Source organism: Ochotona curzoniae, unplaced genomic scaffold (assembly GCF_017591425.1).
Source record: "Ochotona curzoniae isolate NIBS_2020 unplaced genomic scaffold, NIBS_Ocur_1.0 scaffold_3835, whole genome shotgun sequence".
NCBI classification, from domain to species: Eukaryota; Metazoa; Chordata; class Mammalia; order Lagomorpha; family Ochotonidae; genus Ochotona; species Ochotona curzoniae.
Window position 1 is genome coordinate 36,255,968 of NW_024467114.1, and position 14,377 is coordinate 36,270,344.

Consider the following 14,377-nt stretch of genomic DNA (forward strand, 5'->3'; position numbering starts at 1 on the left):
AGACAGGTCTGTGACAAGCTGTAGCTTCCCTGCTCCTGGGTGTAATTCAAAGGAAATGAAGTCAACATATCAAAGAAATACCTGCTTTCCCATGTGCATTTCAGTACTATCCAAAGAAGCCAACGGATTGTGACGGGGTGCAGCTGGTTGATGGTTGGTGTCTGTTTGACAGGATAACTGACAGTGGATAGTGCACTGTGGAGTTTCCACAGCCTCCCCTTCCTACCTCCTCTCGTGCCATTCCAGTTGACTTAGAGCCCCATTCTGCTGCAGAGGCTCCTTGTGTGTGCCCCACCCCTCCTGCCCACTGTACCCTTCAAGTTAATTCACAGTGTGGAAATGCCTCTGAAGCACTTGGCCCCCTCTACCTCCCATTGTGCTAGGTTAGGTTAGTTAACTACAGGAAAACTTTGGGCTCCTTCAGCTTCCTTCTTGTCTCTTGCGCAAGGGAACTTTGTTCTGTATGGCTCTCAATCTGATTGGGGTGGGGGACTAGAGCTTAAAAACTCACATCTTCTGCTGTACCATGCAGAGGCTCCTGGCGTGTAGCTGGAGCTGCTGTCCCCAAGCTCGGGCGATTAAAACTCCTCCTAACACCCTACACTGGGGTCTGGTGTAACCTCTCTCTCGCACTCAGCACTCGGTGACAGAATCAGCTTAGGTGACTTTGGTAAGTCAATGAATAAGCAGGATGTTGTAAATACACACAATGGGATATTGTTAGCACAGTAGCAGAATGAAATCCTGACATTTGCTATGTAAATGGATGGTACTAAAAGTCATTAAGTGAAATTAGCCAGACACAGAAACACAAATATTGCATATTCTTTCTCATATGTTGATGTATAAAAATCATATTTGTATCTATCTGTCTATATCTATGTCTGTACTTAATCTACTTCTCTGTACAGTGATTACTAAGATCCAAGAATGATTGAGTGATGGATAAACGATACCAAAGTGCTTTTGTGAATATAATAGCTTCCAGGGTTTTGCAGTAACTTGCATGACCATAGCTGACAATAACATTCTGTATAGCAAATTGGAACAGAGAGCTAGTAGCTTCCGTACTGAAAGACAGCATAAGAAATTGGGAAAGCTGATTCCCTGATACGATCGGTTTTTGTACTGTATATCTTGAAATGTAACTCTAAACACACAGATATTACATGTTACTAAAGAATTTTGTAATACAGAAGCAATCACTCTTGTAATATTTTCTGTTTACTAAATTCAACATCTGGATCCTTTCAGAGGCAATTCTTTTTTTTTTTAATTTTTAAGGTCTGTTTATTTTTATTGCAAAGTCAGATACACAGATAGTAGGAGAGACAGAGAGGAAGATGTTCCATCCAATGATTCACTCCCCAAAGTGACCACAACAGCTGGTGCTGCACTGATCTGAAGCCAGGAGCCAGGAGCTCTTCCAGGTCTCCCACATGGGTGCAGGGTCCCAAGGCTTTGGACTGTTCTTGACTGCTTTCCCAGGCCACAAATAGGGAGCTGGGTAAGAAGTGGAGCGTCCGGGATTAGAACAGGCACCCGATGGGATACCTGCACGTTCAAGGGGAGTACTTTAGCCGCTAGGCCACCATGCTGAGCCCTCAGAGACAATTTCTATGTTTAGTTTTTCTTTGGTGTGTGAATGAATTTCCGTTGGAATAAGTCTTGTGACATTTTGATTTTTTGAATTTATGAGCTCTAGAATCTGCCATTCAAGAGACTAAATTTAAGTCTATCCTTTAAGAACCTGTTTCTTGTTACACTAGAAGTTATATTTGCTACATCACCTGTGAGGCTTAAACATGTTTGTTACCTCTTCTGAAAGAGAATTGACTAAGAAAAATCCATGGAAACTGAAACAGTAGCAAGTACAAGTCTCCTATTAATCATTGCCATTTGGGGCAACACATCCAATTCCTTACTCAAAGAGACTCCAGGAGGACCCTGAATTTTTGCTCTTGTATTTTCTTCATCTTTTCTCAGAGGACTGCTTCTAATATTAGAGTAGGTACTGGAAACACCATTATGGATTAATGTTAATGAAGATGTTACTTTATATTGATGACTTTAGTTTATACTTCTTATCATCACATTTACAAAGTGCTTATTCCATCAAACTAAACTGGCTTAGTTTCAGAAGACACAAACAAGAAAGGAATGACACATCTGAGACACATGAAGGGCTAAAATTTGAAATTGTAACTTTGATTCCTCTGTGGGTCTGTGTATTTTTCACTAATTATAATTTATTTTCTATGATTATTCTATGTGTATCTTTGTCAATTTTATGGTTCCTTTTTTATTAACTTCCCATTGAGCTAGATAAATTTGCAATGCATGTTGCGGTTTGTTACTTTCTATGTTTAAAAATTTTTGGAGCTAATTATACTAAATTGTTCACACTGTACATAAATGATTATATTAATAAAATGTATTCTAGTTCAAATGAAGTAGATGAAGACATAATAACTTTAAATGTTTAAATTTAATTTTACTTAAACCTTATGCAATTAACATCAATTATTGACCAGTTGCAACTATCATTCTCTCTTTAGTTCTGAAAAATGACAGAATATGAAAAACAGGTGATAGATAACTTTTACTGTTGTCATTGAATTCTGGAAAAGATTATTTGATACTTGTGCTAGGGCCTCCAAACATATTTTCAGACATGTGCTTTTTATGCTTCGATGAATAAACTGTATCATTTTCACCCTAGTTGGGGCTCATAGCCCTGAATTATAATTAGAAATGTCATTTTGGAAATGAATCAATAATGTCCTATTGTAGCCAACTATTAACTGTATAAGAATATTTTGTGTTGCTATGTTTTATTTCCACTAATCTCATTGTTTTGACTTCCAATAAGGCCACTAACCTGTGACTCTTCGATCTTTTTTCTTTTGTTTTTTCTTCACTGTTGGTAAATATGTACCGTCTTCTCAGAAAGCACATCATGCATAATTAACGTGTCTAGTTGCTTCCTTCCAGTATGTCTAGCTATATCATTTATATATAAGTTTGGCATTATTTGCCACGAGTGTAATTTTTCTTGAACTCTGAGACACATGCCCCAAGACATGGAGGCCAAGGAAATGTGGCTGGCTTCCATCAGTATGTTGACTTCTGAGGGCATATGTGCCATTCATCCAGGCCAGGGATTTAGCTGTCAATGAAATGGCTGGGAGGATAGAGGTATTTATGTGGGCATCTATTTTATTATTGCTCTACTTTTAAATAGCAGTAATATTGAAAGAGAAGAATCTTTGACAATAAAAACCATGCCCTTGAATATTACTGCGGCCTAATTTAATGCCATCTCCTTCCTTCGAAAGATGCTTCTACTCAAAGATCTCCTCATCTCTAAACCATATACTGTTTCTATTTTACTTCAATATCTAACCTGTGCTAAATTGAGTGGACAGGTGCATACAATAGGAGTTCTGATGGTCTGTGAATCTTGAATTTCACTGTCCATTGCTGAAGTTGACATCTTTTCATTTAATTGCTGTTTCTGGACCTTCCTATGCTTTATTTCTTGAAATCTTTATTTAGTGGATTTCAAGCTCCTGACCATAAAGCAAATGAGAACAATGTCATCTCAAAATCAGAAAGCATATGTGAAATATAAAATATCTATGCAAAAATAATTCATTGTTAACTTTCCATGTCACATTTTTATAAGCTTCTTTTTCATTTAGTATCTTTATTTCAGGAATTGCACAGAAATGTCCCTCACTCTTCCAGAAGCAGGTTAGTAAGTCAGCTTGGGTTTTGTTGCATTGAATGTGACTGCCAGAGTCCTTGTGGTTACTGATTTTGCTCAGGTTCTCCTTTTATTAGTTCTCCCTCTTGACTACTTGCTCTACTTTTAAATAGCTTTCTGCTATTTTTGCCCTGAGATTCTAAACATGCTTTCCTGTATCTAAGAACCTAGTTTGATACCCTCCTCCACAAGGATTATAGCCTTTTTAATAATACATTTCTTGGTTGAAACAGCTTCATAGGCAAGAAAAGTAAATAAAAGACTATCTGTGTGCGTGTGTAGCTACCCTGCCTTGACTGACTGCTCTGCGGTTAGACAAAGTCCACACTCTGGCATCCGCTTTGTAATGCAGCTATGTGGCACTCACAACTGGATTTTCTTCTTGATCTCAATTCCCAAGGCAAGCTATAAAACTAATTTGAGCTAAATACAGTTGTGGAACAGAACACATTCGACCTAACCATACCGTGTTTATTAGATTGTACCTGTACTGCATCACCTAGCCAGGCACTGCTGCCTTCTCCTTGGGGAACAAGGTCCGCGCTACACAGCAGGCTCAGAGCACCCCGTTCACACCGACCTGCTGCTCATTTCACTGAGTGGTAAGACTTCACGGAAACACCCCTGTGCTCTCTCTGCATAGTTCTGTCGCTGGCATTTCTTTTCTAAATTCAGGGGAAGGAGGCTGCCATTTCAGAGACACATTTTACAAACTGCCTAGAAAGATCACCCTTGATGAGACAAACAACCTGCAAATGGACTTTAGTAAAGGAGGGGGAGCATTTTGTTTTTTCTGAGGGTGCAGTCCATGTTCAGGGGAGTCCAGACTCCACTGTGTTGAAGCATTTTGGGTAGTTGGAAAGACTCCAAGAAAGTGGCAGAGAAAACCTGGTTGCAGAATCAAGGGTTATGCCACAGTCCCCAAAATGATGCCTGGTTAGTTAATAGTTACTGAACTACTGGACTGTGTGACAAGAGATAACGCAGCATCAGTAAACAACCACTCCCAAGGGCCTACATGACCTTCAGTCCTGAGTAAGAACCTAAGGTTTAAGCACTGTCTGAAGACAAAGTGCCATGAAAACTGAGGCTAACCTGTCAACTCTGAGATGCTGAAAGTCCAACTTGTCATGTGCAGAGAAAAATTGTTTGACAATGGCCCAACCATTCAGTCCATGTGCTTTGCACAAATCCAAAAGAAAGCTGGAAATGGTTCTTCCTTTTTTCCCACAAGGGTAGATAATGTCCACGTATCTACCCAAGGAACCAATGGTTATGACCAGAAGTTGGGTTAGATCACTTCGTCAAGATTTACTGTCCTCAAATTCCTTCTTACATAACAACTAGGTTTGGAGGCAGCTCTTAACCACAGCTGCCATCAAAGACTTGGTAGCAAGCAATTTGAGAAATTCTGCATTAACGAGGTGAAAAGAGAGAAGAAAGGGGAGAGTTCCAACACTTGGAGTGGAGTAAACTTTCATCTGGTCTAGGTCTGATTACCTCTTGATGAGATAATGACAGACAGACGTTTCAGTAGGTCTCTGCCTTTCTAAAACCTTCCTTACAAATCCCCACATCTTTAGTGCAGTGATGTCTTTATTAACAATCTGCATGTCCCATATTGGAGCTTACTATGAATGATGTTATCAGGGTGCTATATTTCTGTTCCAGTTGCATTTGTGGTCTGCTGATTATCCACAGTGCTCATGTATGACTTAATTAGAAGTGGAATGCTCTAAATGAGGCTCTACCTAGTGGCCACATGGATGAGTACATGCATGCAGCATCGATACTCCTCCCGAAGACTTACAGGTGAAGTGAAGAATGGAGGTAGACGAGCAAGGGAAAGAATGAATATGACCAAATGTGACCTAAACAGAAGTCTCTCTCTCTCTCGTTCATATACACGTGCATTTTCAAAGAAGTGTTTATTTCAGTAGTTGGGAAAAATATTTGAACCTCACGTTGTAAGAATGAGAAACTGTAGGCTGTACGGAAAATGGACCAAGGCAAGTAGATCAGTTAACTCTAACGCTCTGAGCTAGCTGGAATATTGTTAATATACATAAAGCTTGGATTTTTGTGCTTCGGAGACCTCCTGAAGGCATGAACACTGAACAAGCCTCTCTTACAACTCATATGTTGCTGTAGAGATGGACAGAGTCTGAAGCCAAAGACAGTGAGAGGGCTTATACTTGCATGGCTCTCGCCACAGAGATCCCTGCAGTACCTGGGGCTGCATTGATGCTGAGGCAGCAAGCACAGTCCAGACATCCCATGTGAATGGCAATGATTCAGTCACTTGGATAATCACCATTACTTTCTTAATTTTAAGATGTCAGGAAACTGGAGGAGGAGAAGGAGCCTGCTCAAGCTATAGAACTCAGGAACTACAGCACGGCAGCTCGGCAGCTTGACTGACATTGTGACTGCAAGGCTAAAGGTCCACCATTCTTCTGTTGATATGTTGAAAACTCTGCCTTGAAAACTCCTGTTTGGGCTTGTATGACAGTTCAGTGGCTAAATCCTGTCCTTGCACATGCCAAGATCCAATATGGGTGCCAGTTTGTGCCCTGGCTGCTCTATTTCCCATCCAGCTCCCTGCTTGTGGCCTGGGAAAATAATAGAGGATGACCTGAAGCCTTGGGACCCTGCACCTGTGTGAGTGACCTGGAAGAAGCTTCTGGCTCCCAGGTTTGGATTGGCTTAGCTCTGGCTGTTGCAGGCACTTGGGGAATGAATCAGTGTATGGAAGACCTTTTGTTTTTTTTTTCTCTTTGCAAATCTACTTTTCCAATAAAAACAAATAAATCTTTAAAAAAGAAGAAAGAAAGAAAACTCCTGTTCACCCATATCAGTTTTTCACAGCCACTAGTGGCATCTTTGGAAATGCACAAGAGTTCGGTCTTGGAATACCAGTATTTGCACTCACGTGGCCTGAGTACCACCTGATAATGGATCTTAAAGTTTCCAGAATATTCTTGTTCTTCTCTTTAGTAGAACCTTGAGTTAGGACCTTGGAACAAGTTCTCTGTTTTCAGTCTGTTCCCACCCTACTGGCATTGCTGCTCTCAAAGAGTAGGGTGGTTCTTCCGGTTTTCTTTCCTGCCCAGAGTCCAGGCCCCATGGTCACGAGATCTGAACTTGTCTCCTTCATGTATGAGTTGGTTGTCAGAAATGACTATGTAGAGAAGCTCAAATTAATAAAAAGCTTAGAATGTGTTATGTAGGTAGGTAGACTAGAACTGCATTTTCCTCTTTAGTTCAAAGTTGCAACATCTTTTATGTATAAATGAATTCAGACAGAGGAGGTATTGTTACAAAACAGGTTAAATCACTGCCTTGTGATGTTGCATCCTTTCCCAGTGTGCTGCTTCAAGTCTGGACACTTCCCATTCACCTTCCTACTAATGCTATGACTCAAACACTTCCATCTTGTTTCCTAATAGCCTGGTCTGGCCCTGGCTGTGAAGCAGTTGGTGTATGGGTATAAGATTCTCTCTCTCTCCCTTTCCCCACCACACTCTCTTTGTAATACTTTCAAATAATTCAATAAATTAATATTTAGGGGGCAGTGTGGTGGTATATAAGGCCAACCCACCACCTTCCGTGCCAGTATCCCAAATGGGTACTGTCTCCAGCCCCAGCTGATCCACTTCCAAAGCTGTTTCCTGTTAATGGTCTGGCAAAGCAGTGGTAGATGGTTCAAGTCCTTGGCATCCTGCACTCATGCGGAAGACCTGGATGAAGCTCCTGGATCTCAGCCTTGGACTGGTCCAACCTGGTGTGCTCTCTCTCTGTCTCTCTCTATCGCTCTATCTCCATCACTCCGGCACTCACCGGCAGTTTAGTTAGTGGAGCATTGCTGACATGTTTGCCAAAAACTTCTTCCTGAAATTGTAGCAACTGTACAACCAGGCTAGACAGTGACTTGTTGGTGGGTGGTTCAGCTTGTATATACTGGAGGAATGGAAAGTCAGGACCCGGGGTAAACAGTCTATCCCCTCCACATCTTTCCCCTACAGGCTCTGGAAGAACCTGGGCAAAGAAAACAGTGCTTTTCTCCCCCATGTGTTTAAGTCCTTAGAAAAAAAAAAAATGGTGCAAGGATGGCCCCTGGAGACCTCTAACCAGGAAGTTAAAATTCAGCTTCCACCAAGCGAGGGACAGACTATGTTTATGTCTTCCACCTCCACTCCCCTCCCATATCTCCAACTTTGTTTGATTGGCATTGTGGCACAGCACGCTAAACCACCACAGCATCCAATGTGGACACCAGTTGCAGTGCCCGATGCTCGGCTTGCAATCCAGGCACTGCTAACGTGTCTGGGAAAGTAGTGGAAAATGGTCCAAAACTGCGGACTCCTTCCACATTTGTCAGAGACCCGGATGGAATTCTTAACTCCTGGCTTTGGTTTTCTCTAGCCCTAGCCATTATAGCCATTTGGAGAGTGAACAAGTACATGGAAGAGCTCTCTCTTTCTCTGTCCCTCTCACTTAATCTGCCTCTCGAATACATAAATCTTTGTAAAAATGTACATGTGCTTGTCTGTAAGGCTGTAAGATGGTCATGTTTTTGACCACTCAATTAAAGAAGTATGTATGATTGATGACAGTTTGCATCCAATTATGTTAGAATGAATGCAGGAGAAAACTTCTCTACCAGCTTTTTTGAACAGTGGCACATATTTGACTTATGATATTGACATCATACTAGAATTCTTGGTGAAATTACACATTCTGTGTACAATCAGTAACATTCAACTACTGTTCTTAACTTTGAGGGTGAAGGGCACTTGTTTTATATTAAAAGTGTAATCTGTAAAGTACACAGAAAGACAGATTGAGAGAGATCTTCCATCACCTGATTTACTCTTCAGATGCTCACAAGAGGCACGGATGGTGCAGATCAAGATTAGGAGACTCCGTCCAGTTCTCCCACTTGAGTGAAAAGGACTCGCACACCTGAGCTAGCATCTGTTGATGTCTGCAGTGTACATTAGCAGAAAGCTGGACTGGAGAAAAAGTAGCTAGAACTTGAACCAGGCATCCCGACTCAGGATCTTGGTGAATCAAGTTCAAAACAATTGTTCAGCCACTTGCTGATCTCCTGGTAAAGCACTTAACTGAACATAGAAAGGCTGCAAATGTCACACACAGACAAAATATTCCTACAATATTTTCAGCATCTTATGTCATCATGGCCTACAAAATTAATAATCTTGAGTTTTTCCATTTGGTTTTCACAAAATCATTCAAGATACTCAGGACACATGTGATTTCCTCTTTGCGTATCATGTAAGACCACGTTATTGTGAAATTTGAGTTTTATTCCTATGCAGATAAGTTTTTTTTCCCACGAAAAGAAAAAAAAATACTGTCCTTTTCATTGAAAAAAATAGCTTAGGACATTATTAGAGATTATTTACTTATATATATATACATATATATATACTTAAAAATTTTGAAGGAATAATTTAGGAAGCTCTGTGAAATTGAAAATCCAAACATCACAAATATTTGATTAAAATATGAAAATATCGAGTGTGTATTAAGCTGCCTTCTGCAATTTTGGCATCCCATATAGGCACAGTTCAAGTCCTGGCTGGTCCACTTCAGATCCAGTATCCTGCTGACGGTTCTGGGAAAGCAGCAGAGGAAGACCTAAGGGCTTGGTCCCATGCACCTGTGAGGAAGACTGGAAGAAGTTTCTGCCTGCTAGCTATGGAGTGGTCCAGCTGTGGCGTTGGCAGAATTTAGTGAGTGAACCAGATGATGGAAGAATCTGTATTTCTCAGATCTCTGTTACTCTCTTTTTCAATAAAAACAAACAAACAAACAAAAAGTTGCTGCCATTTGTGACACTGGATATGAATCATTTTAGGAACTGAAGCAATACCTATTTAAATTTATACATAAAATATACTTATGTTAATATGAGATACTTAAGTTATAAACTTACTGAAATTTATTGATAAGGTATTTTGAGTGTTACATATTACAGAAATGCTGACAGTGCATACTTTATCTTACCTTTGATCCCACAAAGGCAAATCAGAAAAGATCCTTACCAAAATTAACATGGGTGTTATGAGGGACAGGACCTTGCCCATCATGGTCCACCAGTCTGAGAAGAAGCAATATCATACATTCTTCCTTGACAGATAAACTCTTCACACACTTTGGCAGGATACGATCTAAATGCTATCAACCAGATGAGAGAAAAGTATAGGAGGTTACGAAATGGGTCCTGTGCTGCAGCAGAGCATACTAATCCTCTACTAGCACCATGGGCACTTCACAGGGATGCTGGCTCATGTCCACTTCCCATGCAGCTCTCTGTCATGACCGGGGAAAGCAGCAAAGGATGACTGAACTCTTTGGGCCAAGAGCTTTGGGGAAACCCAGAAGATGTTCCTGACTCCTGGCTTTGGATCAGCTTAGCTCCAGTTGTTGCAGCCATAGGGGGAGTGAGCTGATGGATAGAAGAGCTCTCTGTGTCTTGGCTTCTTTCTCTGCCAATATTGCCTTCAAATAAAAATAAGTGAATCTTAAGATAGTAATAACTTTAAAAAGGAGATTAGTAGGAAGTTGACTTTTTAATATTCAGGATGATTTTAGGGAATGTCACAAAAATTTTGCTTGTTCATAAGATATTCTGATAGTGTGAGTATACAGAAAACAGGGTTTTGTATAAATTCATGCTGACCAAGACTGTACCAAGAATAGCAAAGCTCAACTTGATGGGTAACAGTGCATTAAAAAATACACATAGGGCCCAGCGGCGTGGCCTAGCAGCTAAAGTCCTTGCCTTGAATGCCCTGGGATCCCATATGGGCACTGGTTCTAATCCCGACAGCTCCACTTCCCACCCAGCTCCCTGCTTGTGGCCTGGGAAGGCAGTCAAGGACGGCCCAAAGCCTTAAGACCCTGCACCTGTGTGGGAGACCTGGAAGAAGTTCCTGGATCCTGGTTTCGGATCAGCATAGCATCAGCCGTTGCGCTCACTTGCGGAGTGACTCATCGGATGGAAGATCTTCCTCTCTGTCTCTCCTCCTCTCTGTATATCCGCCTTTCCAATAAATAAATAAATCTTTAAAAAATATACACATAAATTCTGAGCAAATCGATTCAGAAAATGAAAAAGAGGGCCCTACTGGCTAAAGTCCTTCACTTGAAAGCACCAGGATTCCATATGGCCACTGGTTCTAATCCCAATGGCCCCGGTTCCCATCCAGCTCCTTGCTTGTGGCCTGGGAAGGCAGTTGAGGACAGCACAAAACCTTGGGACCCTGCACCCATGAGGGAGACCTAGAAGACGCTCCTGGATTCTAGCTTCGGATTGGTGCAGCTCCTGCCATTGTAGTCACTTGGGGAGTGAATCATTGGGGGGAAGATCTTCCTTTCTGTATATCTGACTTTACCATAAAAATAAAATAAATCTTTTTTAAAAAATGAAAAAGAAAATGGGGTTTATTTATGCTCCTTATAAACAGATGACAAGGAGAATTTTAAGAAAAGCCATTTTGTGTCATAAACCCCCCCCCCAAAATTATGCCTAACATTATAACGTTGCAATATTATTCTGCAATCTGCTATCGCTCAGAGTATATGTATAGATAAATGAATCAGAGACCCTTGACAAAGAGTGTTAAGTGAAAGCAAATACATTTTATCGAGTTCTGTCTTGTCTTAGTAATGGATTTTTGTGTTGTTAACTGTCTCTAGCAGTCTATGGCTGCATGTAGCTATTGAGAATTTAAAGCGTAGTCCCTGCATTTGGGAAGTGCAATGCTTAATAATATAAAATTCAGAATTTTTAATGAGACAGTGATTTTGTCTTTACTGACTCATTCCCTAAGTGGTCACATGCAACAGCCAGTGCTGGACGGGGTTAAAGCCAGGAGACAGGAATTCCATCCAATTCTGAGTGGCAAGAGCCTAACAATTTGGGCCATCACCTATCATCTCGCAGGCACACCTCAAGGAAGCTGGTTTGGAAGTGCCGGGTAGCAAGGAGACAAATTACATCCCAAATGGGATGTAAGTGTCCCAAGCTGGAGTTTAATCCACTGTACCACAGCACTTGTTCCTACATTTTTCACATTTACATATCCCCAACTAACTATTGGCCAAACATATTGAATGGCACAATAAGATGCTTGAATGGGCTCGTAAATGTAAATTGAGATGGAATTAGCTTATATCTGTGCTAAATGTAAGAGATGAGTGAAGTCCTAAAAAAATTGAAGTGCAATGAGAGCAGCGTAGCAGCATGGTCGAACAGCAGTATTTGGAGAAGCCTCTTTTGTCTCGTCCTTCCTGCCTCCCCAACTCCACGTCTGTGCACCTGCAGACTGACTCCTTTGTCTTTCTCCATTATACTCCACGTGCATTGGTGGGAAGGTAGATAATTGTGGATTGTTTTCATTCTTTTTCTTTGGGGGTAGGTCATTGCCACTACCACTTGGCACGGAACAAGTCATTTAAATTGACTACTTTCAGTTTATTTAATTTCAAAGTAATGAAAAGACCAAGGGCTGGAAACTAAACAATAGACAGAGGACACTGAAGGTTGGGGAGCGCATGTCCTCCATGGAGGCATCCCAAGTCACAGCACCACAGCCGTGATCAAGCTTACAGGACTAATGCCAGGTTGTTGGCAGAGCGAGAGCTCAAAGCTTCCCCTCCATCCACAGACACAGCACATAGACAACTAGGCACGCATTGATTTCCTCTGAAAAACGAAGAAGAAAAATATCAGTTGACAGATTCCTATGTACTGGGCAGGTGAAAATAACCACATCAAAATGGATCAGAGAAGCTGAAACATGCCTGCCATAAATTTCAACACCCAGTGTAATGTCATTCAATTGGGAATAGGCCCCAAACTCACAGCTTTTCCCAGAGAAGCAAAGGATTGGACCATACAGCTAACAGCCCAGGCACTGAACCATCCCATCTCTGGGAGTGGATGCGATCTGGCATTTGCTGTTCCCCTGGGATAATGGCTAATGAGCCTCAAACAGGTGCAGTTAGCTTCCCACAGCTCTTTCTCTATCTTGGTATAGAGCTAGTAAGCAATGTAAGCCAGGTCCCAGGCTCTCCAAAGGAATTAAGACTGCACACCGAACAGTCCAAGCATTAGGGACGCTGCATAAGGAATGGGCACCTGTCTCTGAAGGCTGAGGGATGCAAGAAGAAGAAATAGGCAGATTATGTGGTCACATGAGCACCTCTCATGGACCTTTACCCTTGGCTCAGTCAGGAGCAATCACAATTTAGAGTACGGCTGCCAGCTTCTCCCTGTTGGGACTGCACACGTTGCAATCCAACTGATCTGACTCCAGCTCAAGGTTCTGGGAGATAATGGGGTTCTCTGGGGCTCCGAATGGACAGGCAAGCTTTTCCCTCCAATGGGCTGCAGTGACAAAACTAAGCCTCCAATTTTTCTTGGATGCAAGTTGACTAGACTTCCAACACCCTGATCTTCCAGGCTGTTCCTTGAGATATTGACCAGGATGGTTTGTCTTGAGAGCAGATGGGACCCAGCATTCTCGACATATTTAGGGGGAATGGGAATAAAGGCAGTGACTTGAGAGAGCATTTGGTTTTAAAGACTGCACGGGATTTGCCACAGATTCTCTCCCAGGTTGAGTGCGGAAGAAAAAGATGATAAAATACATTCCCGGATTCTCCCTGAGGAGAGAAGGAACTGGAGGACAGACATTGTGCCCCAACAATTGCTGCCACTGCTTAAAGAGATTGGCTTCTAGCTCAGCAGTTTTGGAGCGCTGATAGACTCTGTCATTCATGTTCAAGTCCTCTGGGGAGTACCAAGAACAAGAGACAGTAAGTTGGATGACCATGAAGGTTTCAAAGGCCTCCAGAATATGCCTGGGCTGTAGGGAGAGACTCGACTCTTACAAAGACTGGATATCTTTAACATGGAGAAACCAAATCAGCACAGACTAATAGAAAATGAAGCAGAAGGAAAATGTATGTCAAATAAAAGATCAGAAGGATCTTCAGATAAGTGATTTGCTTAACAGAGATCAAAACGATGATCTTATAGAAACTCATTGGAGGGAGGTGAATGACAGATGAAAGCCAGAGACTTCAACAAAGATGCAGAAAATATTTTAAAACAGCAACCAACAGAAATTTTGGAGTTCAGGCTTTCAATAAGTGGACTTCAAAATATTAATACAGGATCTCAACAGAAGACAAGAAAGGTGAAGCAAATTCAAAGTTATCCAGCCAGTGAAACACAAATAAAAATGAATGGAGGGCCCGGTGCGGTGGCGCAGTGGTTAAAGGTCCTTGCCTTGCACGCCCGGGATCCCATATGGGTGTGGTTCTATCCCAGCAGCCCTGCTTCCCTTCCAGCTCCCTGCCTGTGGCCTGGGAAAGCAGCAGAGGACGGCCCAAGGCTTTGGGACCCTGCGCCCGCGCAGGAGACCTGGAAGAGGCTCCTGGCTTCTGATCGGCATACCATCGGCCGTTGCACTCACTTGGGGAGTGAATCATCGGATGGAGGATCTTCCTCTCTGTCTCTCCTCTCTGTATATCTGCCTTTCCAATAAAAAAATAATAAAAATAAATCTT